The following is a 12,007-nucleotide window of genomic DNA, read 5'->3' as shown; positions in this document are numbered from 1 at the left end:
ATATTGTAGAATGCTTTACACAGCAAAATCCCCAGAGTTAAATCATCTCTGCTCAGAGTACATATGGTCCCTCTTTAAATAGTGTTAAAGTAACACTGAAGCAGAGTTAAAGTTAATGAGATAATTAAGCAATTAGTAAGGCTGTGACTGAAGTCACTTGTAGTTTTTGTGTTTTTTCTTATTTCTTCAGTGATTCTGCTTGTTAACAGCAGGTGTTCATTACTAATGCTCAATCATCACTTAATTAATTGCTTAATTATCTTATTAACTTTAACTCTGCTTCAGTGTTATTTTTCATCACATTAAGTGATGATTGTGCATTAGTGATGAACACCTGCTGTTAACAAGCAGAATCACTGAAGAAAAGAGAAACACGAGAACTACAACTGACTTCAGTCACAACCTTATTAACTGCTTAATTATCTCATTAACTTTAACTCTGCTTCAGTGTTACTTTGACACTATTTAGAGAGGGACCATACTCTGAGCAGAGTTGATTTAACTGTGTAGAGATCTTACTTCAAGTGATAGCTTAGTACCAGGTGATAGTGCTCCAAAACAGGCCAAGACATCGGCCAACTCGAACAGGTATTGAAGTACGCTTAGCAGAGTATACATTTATAGTTTCGTTGGTGTCTGGGACACCAGGTTTAACCTAAGTCAGGTGTGTAGGGAAAATCTACCACAACACCAAAACACACATCAAGACTTGTGACTCAAGAATGGTCTGATGAACATGAAAGTGAACATCTCCCATGGCCTGTACAGTCACCAGATCTGAATACTTTTTAGGTATTTCTGAAGAGTGATTCAGAAAACGTTTTCCTCCACCAGCATTACATAGTGACATAGTGTTCTGGAAGAGGAATGACTCAAAATCCATCTGGCAACTGTGAAGGACTTGTATCTGTCATTCCCAAGATGAGTTTATGCTGAATTGGCTGCAAAATGAGGCTCTACACCATAGCCTACTAATAAATTATTGTGATCTAAAACCAGGTGTTCAGTTTCATTGTCCAAATCCTGTTCACATACACATACAAAAATAAAAAAGGGCTCAATTTGCTATTAACGTGAAGGAATTTTCTGCATTATTTTTTTTCACAGGTGTTTTACCAGTATTTTGAATTATGCATTGCATTGCGTTTTGTTTTTCGATTAAAGGAAATGTCCGTAAACTTAATAAATATTGTACTGACAGAAAATGACCAGTACCGTATTTCTATGGATTTTTTCCTAAAAGTAGTAATAGAATTTAAATGTTTTCAAATAATATTTTAGTAATTTTTCACAGTATAAATTGTGTATTTATATGAAAATTTACAGGTATAGATGCCTTTTAAGTTTTTAAGTTTTACACTCTAAAAAATGCTGGGTTAAAAACAACCCAAGTTTGGTTGAAAATGGACAAACCCAGTGAATGGGTTGTTTTAACCCAGTGGTTGGGTAAATACTTGCCCAACCTACTTAACTTATTATTATTCATTAAACGTATTAATAAATGCTCATTTATTAAACATATTAATAAATTAACAATTAATACGTTTAATGAATAATAATTAAACAATAAACATTTATTCACTTGCTTATTAATAAATGTTTACCATTTTATTATTATTGTTGCCTCTAATAATTGTGTGTGTGATTTTTCATTTCCAATCTATTTTGGGTTCATTTTAAGCCAGCCATATAGTCATTTTGAAACAATAGTTGGGTTGAATAAAACCGCCCAGCATGTTGAGCAAACATTTAACCCAACCATTGGGTTAAAACAACCCACTTGCTGAGTTTGTCCATTTTCAACCCAACTTGGGTTGTTTTTAACCCAGCATGTTTAGAGTGTAGGATGGGAGTCTGTGGCATCAAAAAGATTGAAAACCCCTGGTTCCTGTGACTATATTGCAAGTCATATAATAGCTTTGTGTGATATTTAAGGCTTTGCAACAACATGAGGGTGAGTAAATAATAACCATATTCACATATGGATGAACCGCTCCTTTAAAAGATCTCAGTGCATGTGAGATTCCGGTGACCTCTGACCTCTCTCACACAACCGACAGGAAACAAGACACTATCTCAGGGTCAAGACGCCCCAGGGTCGACCTGTTCCTGTCGACGGTGAGCGTGTTTCCGCCGCTCCCAGCCCTCGACCTTCCTCCTGGATCTCTGTTTGCGAAATAGGACACACAGAAAGCTTCTTTTGTCTGTTCTGTCTGGCAAGCACACACAAGCCATCTCGCAGGAACCCGAGTCTCTTCCCTCCAAGCTGCGCTCGGTGTTTTTAATTAAAGGATTTTTATTTTAATTCCCCTCAGCATCCTGTCTTGGATCAGATCTCGGTTGCGTTTTCCAAATCCAAACGCTATTTTGTTCTCACGAAACGTTCCCTGATTGTAGAAACAGACTTTCCACTGGATTATTTTAGGTTTTGGCAAATTTTCATACGCTTATATGTGTTTGTGTGCATGCAGTGTTGAGGAAGCTATTTTTAACCTGGAGCTTTGCAAGCTACAAGCTAATCATAATTTGAAGCAGTTCAACTACGGTCAACCATCATTTATGGAAAAAAAAAAAAAAAAGTATAGCGACCAGAGTAACTAAAAGTAGCAACACTACAAGTTTTCAAAATAGTGCAGGTTTCCAGTAACTTTAGCTGTGAACACACTCTCCTAAAGAGTCTCTCTCAAATCTGATAGTAGATCTTTACCTACTAACATTTAAATTAATCATTTGAGACAATGAACTTATTGTGTTCAAACATGTTTTTACATTGTACTTATATGTTTAAAAATACCTGCATATAATTACAGGTGTAATTCATTTCTATAATTACACTGTTGACCTTCCCTTACACCTTAACCTACTCTTAAACCTCCCCATACCACCAAACCTGTCCCTAACCTTACCCGTATCCACCTCAATCGCAGCAAAAATATTTTGCAATATATAAAAACAATATAATACTCAATAGCCAAGTTAATGGTGTAGTTGTAAGAATCAACACAAAACGTAGCATGAGAACAACATGGTTGTGGTGGAATTTGATGCATTTCACATCATTAAATTCAGAGCTTAAGGCCGGTGTGTTTGCTGTAAATGTGAAGCAGCTGAGTTTTAGCACAGATCTGGCTCATTTTGTAACTAGCCTGAAAAACACTGCTGCGGAGCACCAAATGGACAGCGGAAATACGCAAATAAGGAGTTTAGTGAGAGATCCAGAGCCAAACCCACTGCTGCTTTCACAACACTATTTATTGGAGAGCGTGTGGTTGCGGCTGACCAAATAAATAACTAAATAAATAAGAGCAGTGAAGAACTTCAGCTGCTACCGCCAGCACTATTCTTGCCTATAGTTAGTGCTTAAACATCCCTGGTCTCTTCTCCACTTGAAGGAATAAACAAATGTGAATACTAAAAGTTGTGTTTACATCATTGGCAGGTATGATTAAGAAAAATATCTCATAAATGATGAGGAAGACTACTTGTACACCGTTCTTGGTCTGCATGTGGCCAAAGTCCCTTTAAGACAAGTCATTTCACTCAGCGGCCATCTTTGAAACGCCTCTTGGCCATGCAAGTGCAGCTCCTATCGTTCTGAATGGGGAAACATCAAATTCTCCAAAGCTGTTCACCAGACTTTCGATTAAATTTCATATCTGAAATCACCAATGAAATCTGACAACAACTATCTCATAAACTTTGTTTCTAAACGCTCAAATTCCAACAAAAAATGCATTCAGAACAATATGAGAGACGCGTCTTGTGTTATTCTATAGTCTTTGATGTGGTGTAGATGTCTTGCGTATTTCTGACATCAAATTAGTAGCACATAAACATCCCATTGTGAATAATTACAGTGAGGATGGTTGATAATGGAGGATTGAAAATGGCATCTTTCTCCATTGACAGCCTTTGAAAAGTATCCGTGTATTCAGATGAAATAAACATTTTTGCAAGCAGCATAAAAATTTGCTTCAGAATACACATCTGCATTTGAATGGCAGTCAACAGAGTTCAGCATAATAAAGTTCAAAACTATTTAAAGAAAAATATACATAGATGAAACATTCACAACAAGATTATTGACATGCATTTATAAAATAGATTTTCACTTCATGCTTAAACCCTAGTTCTGACTGAAGAGGATTTGCTGCCCCTACAGTACTGGAGGATGCATGTTAAACATAACACGAGTTTTATTCCGCTCATATAATACCCCAGCTAATATAATTTATCATGCGCAATTGATTGACAGATAAATTGCACACTCCGATTTCAGTGTTGCTGTTAAGTTGTGTATATTTTCAGTTTTCTTCGTACATTCAGTTTTACGGAAGAGGATTAGGGCCAAGCAATAATACTAAAATAAAACCATCTCGAGATTAAAGTTGTTAAATTTTGAGAAAAAAGTCTAAATAAAATGTTGAGAATAAACTCATTAAATAACGAGAAAAAACTTGTTAAATTTCAAGAAAAAAGTCGAGATAAAATGTTGAGAATAAACACGTTAAATTACGAGAAAAAAAATGTAAAATTTTGAGAAAAAAGTTGAGATAAAATGTTGAGAATAAACTTGTTAAATTATGAGAATAAAGTCAGTAAATTGTGAGAGAAAAGTCATTAAATTATGAGAACAAATTCGTAATTTAACGAATTTGTTCTCGTAAATTAACAACTTTTTTCTCATAATTTAATGAGTTTATTCTCAACATTTTATCTAGACTTTTTTCTCGAAATTTAACGACATTTTTCTCATAATTTAATGAATTTGTTCTCTTAATTTAACAACTTTTTTCTCATAACTTAATGACTTTATTCTTAACATTTTATCTCGACTTTTTCTAGAAATTTAACAAGTTTTTTTTTCGTAATTTAATGACTTTATTCTCAACATTTTATCTCGACTTTTTCTCGAAATTTAAAAAGGTTTTTTTCGTAATTTAACAACTTTATTCTCAACATTTTATCTTGACTTTTTTCTCGAAATTTAACGAGTTTTTTCTCGAAATGTAACAACTTTAATCTCGAGATGGTTTTATTTTTTTATTATTGCTTGGCCCTAATCCTCTTCCGTACTGTTTAACAGCATCGAAGAAGGTAAATTTTATCATTCAACTGAACTGTGCATATTCATTTTAAACATATGTTCTTCATCCATAAAATAAATACACGTCCCTGAATGAGCACAGTTTTATATTGTATTTTATTCCAGTGCTCAAGTAATGTTTAATGGCCCATGGGGATGGCCAAAAATTATGATTTAAAATCAGTCAGAGCAAGAAATTAATCTGCATATTTACAGGTAAAGCTTCATAGGACTACTATCTTTGACCCCCAAACATCTTGTCTTGATGTCCTTCAGGGAGGGATCACCTGGTTATTTCTGAATGTTCTCGGAACATTCAAAGTATCCAGTTTTTAAAATGTTTTCTTGGTGGTTATGTGAACATTACGGAAACATTCCATTTTGCAAACATTATGGAATTGTTATTTTAGAATGTTCTCTGGACATTCTGAAACAAGTAGTAACATTTACAAAACAAAAAGTTCCATGAACAAGGTATGAATAAAGTTTTTGTGCTAATGTTTTAAGAGCATTATTAAAGACCAGATAACTTTGAACGAATGCTCTATTAACGTTACTGGAAAAATGTTTCATAACTTTGAGAGAACCTTGCCAGAATGACAGCCAAAGTTCTGAGAATGTTCCCTGTTAGCTGGGACTATAAACATTTATAAAATAATTTTACAATGGTTTTGAAACAGAAGTGTTTTTAGATTTTGTTATGTTATGTTGTTATTATGTTTTCTTGATGTTAACATCTCCCTGTATGATTGATGCAATACATAACGGGATTGAGAAATAATGGCATACTTTTCCTCTCAGAATAAAAACTTACAAGCTGTTGTGGGGAGAAAGTATGAAATCAGCAGTTCATCACAACCAGCGTCAATTCCTTGCTTTGTGTTTACTGTAAATATACACAATATAAGCATTCTGCAGGTAAACAGACAAAATACAGACAATCAAACAATATGTGTTATGATATGCTGGTGTAGAGATGAGGCTGATACGGATTTCCACAATGAACATAGAACTTTAATCAAACAAAGGTAAGGAACGCCAACATATACAGTAAACAACATTCAGAACGGACAAGGAGTGAAGGGAGTGAGTGTCATATAAAGGGAGTGCTAACAATAGAGTCCTAGGTGCAGGTGATCCGTGATGATAGGGAGATGACGAGGGAAGTGGGTGCAGGTGTGGAGAACAGGAGGATCTTGGGAAATGGAGTCCAGGGAAACAAGGGATCTGTAACAGTACCTCCCCCTCCCGGTAGGCGCGTCCTCGCGCCGTAGATGTAACAACCGGGAGGGGGGCGGGCGCCCTGGAGACCTCAAACCGGAGCAGGGGAAGGAGTAAACTGGAGTGGAGGTCTCCAGGGCAGGTCCAAAAACCATGGCGGGTCAGGAGCCGTGGGCAGCCATGGCGGGTCAGGGGTTGAAGGCAGCCTTGGCGGGTCAGGAGCCGTGGGCAGCCATGGCGGGTCAGGGGTTGAAGGCAGCCATGGCGGGTCAGGAGCCGAAGGCAGCCATGGCGGGTCAGGTGCAGCGGGCAGCCATGGCGGGTCAGGTGCAGCGGGCAGCCATGGCGGGTCAGGAGCCGAAGCCTTCGAGGCGTTGAGCCCAGGCGTCGCTGAAGGACTGGCGGGTGATGGCGGAACCGAAGGCTCCGCCGACCGAAGCGCAGCCGGGGCTCCAGAAGGCCGCAGTGAAAGCAGAAGGACAGCCAACAAAACGAACACCGGGGGGAGTGAGGAGGCCAACTGAATCCGAGGGACGGAGTGACGGAGCGGAGACGGAGGAGTGAAGTCCAGAGGGGAGGGCAGGCTGATGAATGACCAAGGTGTGAGTGGAGGCAGGATGGAGACTGGTGAAGCTGGAGGACTGATGGGCAACGGTGGAGCAGAGGGAGGTTGGAGCCGGGGTGAAGGTAATCGCCCAGAGGTCCGAGGTGGAGATCTGGGCGAGGGGGCTTGAGGTGGAGGTGCAGTATAGACATGACTTGGAGGAGGCGGGAGAGGGAGGCAGGGAGGGAAAACAGTCTTTGGGCTGGAGAGTTCAATCACAGAGACCATACTAGGAGCGGCTGGCTCGGCGGCGGCGGCTGGAGCGGCAGGCTCGGCGGCGGCGGCTGGAGCGGCAGGCTCGGCGGCGGCGGCTGGAGCGGCAGGCTCGGCGGCGGCGGCTGGAGCGGCAGGCTCGGCGGCGGCGGCTGGAGCGGCAGGCTCCGGCGGCGGCGGCTGGAGCGGCAGGCTCGGCGGCGGCGGCTGGAGCGGCTGGCTCGGCGGCGGCGGCTGGAGCGGCAGGCTCGGCGGCGGCGGCTGGAGCGGCAGGCTCGGCGGCGGCGGCTGGAGCTGAGGGCTCGGCGGCGGCGGCTGGAGCTGAGGGCTCGTAGGCGGCGGAGACTGGAGAACTTTGCTCGGCGGCGGAGACTGGAGAACTTTGCTCGGCGGCGGAGACTGGAGAACTTTGCTCGGCGGCGGAGACTGGAGAACTTGGCTCGGAGGAGACTGGAGAACTTGGCTCGGAGGAGACTGGAGAACTTGGCTCGGAGGAGACTGGAGAACTTGGCTCGGAGGAGACTGGAGAACTTGGCTCGGAGGAGACTGGAGAACTTGGCTCGGAGGAGACTGGAGAACTTGGCTCGGAGGAGACTGGAGAACTTGGCTCGGAGGAGACTGGAGAACTTGGCTCGGAGGAGACTGGAGAACTTGGCTCGGAGGAGACTGGAGAACTTGGCTCGGAGGAGACTGGAGAACTTGGCTCGGCGGAGACTGGGGTTGAGGGCCATTTCATCCCCTCAAATACAATTAAAATCCCCACAGGCACTGGAGCTGGCTCTGTGGGGACTGGAGCTGGCTCTGGAGATACTGGAGCTGGCTCTGGAGATACTGGAGCGGGCTCTGGAGATACTGGAGCGGGCTCTGGAGATACTGGAGCGGGCTCTGGAGATACTGGAGCGGGCTCTGGAGATACTGGAGCGGGCTCTGGAGATACTGGAGCGGGCTCTGGAGATACTGGAGCGGGCTCTGGAGATACTGGAGCGGGCTCTGGAGATACTGGAGCGGGCTCTGGAGATACTGGAGCGGGCTCTGGAGATACTGGAGCGGGCTCTGGAGACATTGGGGCCGCTTTCTTCCTCCTCCTCCGCTTACTGGGCCCAGTAGCGGAATATGGGTCCAGCCTGGGGCAGGCAGGGAGTTCGCTGGAGCGGTATGCGGAGGAAGCCGGAGGTTGACTGACTGGCCCGGCCAACCGTGTTTCTGGATGGACCGGACGACAACACTGATCCTGAACCTCTTCTACTAAGAAATTGGAGCCATTCAACCACAAAATTAAATTGATAGTGTCGCTTAAGGAGAAACAAAAAACAGGTTCATCAAAACGGATAGTGTCGTCATCCAATCCATCCAAAAACAAGGAGATCAACTGAGCATCAGGCCAGTCAGACAAGAAAGCAAGCTCCACGAACTCCTCCACATACCTCTCCAGCGAACGTCCTACCTGCAGGAGCCCGATAATGCGTTCGCTGGCTGTTGTGTGAGAGGCGCTGGAGGAGCAGGAGCCAGGGAGCTGGTGGAAGTCTCCATACTGTGGAAATCCAAAGTTTTTAGGTCCGTTCTTCTGTTATGATATGCTGGTGTAGAGATGAGGCTGATACGGATTTCCACAATGAACATAGAACTTTAATCAAACAAAGGTAAGGAACGCCAACATATACAGTAAACAACATTCAGAACGGACAAGGAGTGAAGGGAGTGAGTGTCATATAAAGGGAGTGCTAACAATAGAGTCCTAGGTGCAGGTGATCCGTGATGATAGGGAGATGACGAGGGAAGTGGGTGCAGGTGTGGAGAACAGGAGGATCTTGGGAAATGGAGTCCAGGGAAACAAGGGATCTGTAACAATATGTTGATTACATTATCATATTTACACCCAGGGTTATTATTGTTATTTAACACTAAAACCATTAAAAAAAACATTTTTGATAATTGAAATAAAATAAATGTTAAATTAAATAAATTAAAAACTGTTAATTGTTCCTGTTAAGGTCCATTAAATAATGTTAACAGATACAACATTTGATTTGATTTTAATTGCTGAAATTAACATTAACTAAGATTAATAAATGATTTAGAACAAATTTTCATTGTTCATGTTAACTAATGTTAACAAATGGAACTTTATTATAAAGTGTTACAGATATATATATATATATATATATATATAAACATATAAAAATGACAAAAATACACAACAAAATTACAAAATCTTTCACTATACTGAAATAAAATCTTGTAATTATTATTCATATCTTCTTAAAAGAGAAAATAACGCATACACTGGGAGTGTTGGTTTATATAAAATGAGCCTGCGGTCGCTGAGAGCAGAACTCTATTGATCTAGAGGTCGTTTGATACATTTCATTATGTAACATATTCCTGTGACTCCACTGTGAACCCTCAGAATGCACTTCAGGGCCCTTCAAGGTTCACTTTGAACTTTAAATGAAAATTCATTAATCTAACAACTGGATGCATTCATGACCCATAATCCCCTCTGGTGCAGTATCTTTACTAGTGTAGGGGGTTGTACTTCTAGTTGATTAGTTCAACTACTTGATGCTTTAGGCCTGTGTTGACTAGTTGCTGATCACATGACTTCACTTGTGCTTGTGCTGACAACAACAGAAGGAAACTTCCTTTGTTCACAAAATACATTCTATTATTTGTTTTGTAGGGTAACGGCCAAATGTATTTGGAATTGTTCAAATAACTGGAGCACTTTGTGTTCACACAACACAGTATAAATAAATGACGCTCGACACCCAAGAAATACTGCTGTCAAAGACTTATGGCACACTCATATTACTATGAATGAGAGAACATGCACTCTAAAAATACTGGGTTAAAAACAACCCAATTTGGGTTAAATATGGACAAACCCAGCGGTTGGGTTAAATGTTTGCCCAATGTGCTGGGTAGTTTTATTTAACTCAACTATTGATTAAAAATGACTATATGGCTGGCTTAAAATGAGCGCAAAATATGTTGGAAATTAAAAATCAGACACATAATTAGCTGCTAGAGGCAACAATAATAATCAAAAGATGAACATTTATTAATAAGCAATTTAATAAATGTTTATTATTTAATTATTATTAATTAAACATATTAATAAATGTTATTTTCCAACCTATTTTGGGTTCATTTTAAGTGATCAATAAAGTGATTTTTAAACATCAGTTGAGTTAAATAAAACTACCCAGCAGGTTGGGTTAAAGATTCAACCCAACAGCTGGGTCAAAACAATCCATCCGCTGGGCTTGTCCATTTTTAACCCAACTTGGGTTGTTTTTAACCCAACATTTTTTAGAGAGTGCAAAGTGCAATATGGCGGAATAAGTCCTGCCTTCTAAATAAAAGAGCCAATAGCCAATTGGTAAAGTCATTGCATCACTGCAGCCGCCATTGGTCATGTGTTCTGAGATGCGCGCTTATGACTGTACATGCGCATTGGCTGGTCCAGCCTGAAAAATGCAGTTTTTTTGTCATGAATTGAGTATTTAGAAACAAAATGTATGAGATTGTTGTTGTCAGACTTCATTGGTGATTTCAAATATGAAATTTATTTGTAAAACACCTTATTTTTCCACATATTCTCCATTGTTGCATCTCCTCTCTTCCCAGTCTGTCAGTAATGCTCTGTTTAGTTCCTGTCTCTATGAAGCCCCTCCTTCTGAAAAGTGCAATGTGCTCTGATTGGTCAGCTGGACCTCTGTGTTGTGATTTGTCAACCGCTTTGAGCATGTTTCAGAAATGCAACAGCAATTATCATAACCACGCCCCTTAATTTTGCATATGCCTTGGGTGGGAATTATTTAAATGAGGAATATTGTGACGTGTTTGTTCCCGGAAGAAAACTCAAGACTATAATAAAGGCACATTTCAGGGAGTTCAGAAACAGCAACACTGATACAGAGAATAACTCGTTGGAGGGACTTTGTGCTTTGGAACTTTGCAGACCTTTTTTATGCTCAAACAGCAACATTACACACTAAAGAGAATTGAACATGTAAAAAGCAATAGAACCCATTTTTAAATCCATTCTGAAGATTTTCATTCAGTCTGAAAAAAAAAAAAAAAAAAAAACCTTTATGCTCAAATGTGTCATTAGTTTATTAACAACTCTGCAAAACACCCCACATCTGTGACCTTATCAGGCAGCAGACAGATTGTTTTTCACTGTTCTGTTAACAGCAGTGGACTGTAATTATACGTTCTGTGACACATCGTTTAGAGCAGAATATTATTAACAAGACTGATAAGAACTTAATTAAATAGACACATCAGCCTGTGTTCTCTCACAGACATCAGTGAAGGACCGCCTACGCATCTGTCAGCCATCTTTTAAAACAAGGGGTTTTTGCACTTTGCATGTGGCTTTAAAAGAAGCTAAAGTCTGATCTGAAAAACTGAAACGCCCAAACATACACTATCGTTCAAGTTTGCAATCATTAAGATTTTAGTAAAATCGTAAGACTGTGAAATATTATTAAAATTTAAAATAACTTTTCTATAATGAATTTTAAAGTGGTGGTTGATTATGATTTTACTTTTTTAACTTATGTAATGTTGCTGTTTGAGCATAAACAACATCTGCAAAGTTACAACGCTCAAAGTTCAAAGCAAAGGGAGATATTTGCTTTTAAAGAAAAGGACTACAACAAACGGCTGGTTGGGACTACAATGATCTTCTTCCCGGGTTAGTGACATCACTAACCCTAGAATTTACATAAACCCCGCCCCCGAGAACACGCAACAAAAGGATGAGGCCATGTTATTGCAATACAGTACGTAACAGAAATGCAATAGCATGTCATAAAAGCAAGATGACAACATAAGTTATAAGTGTAATTAAACTAACTATACTTGTTCTATCT

Source organism: Chanodichthys erythropterus, chromosome 2 (genome assembly GCF_024489055.1).
Source record: "Chanodichthys erythropterus isolate Z2021 chromosome 2, ASM2448905v1, whole genome shotgun sequence".
Taxonomy (NCBI): domain Eukaryota; kingdom Metazoa; phylum Chordata; class Actinopteri; order Cypriniformes; family Xenocyprididae; genus Chanodichthys; species Chanodichthys erythropterus.
This window is presented reverse-complemented; position numbering follows the sequence as displayed.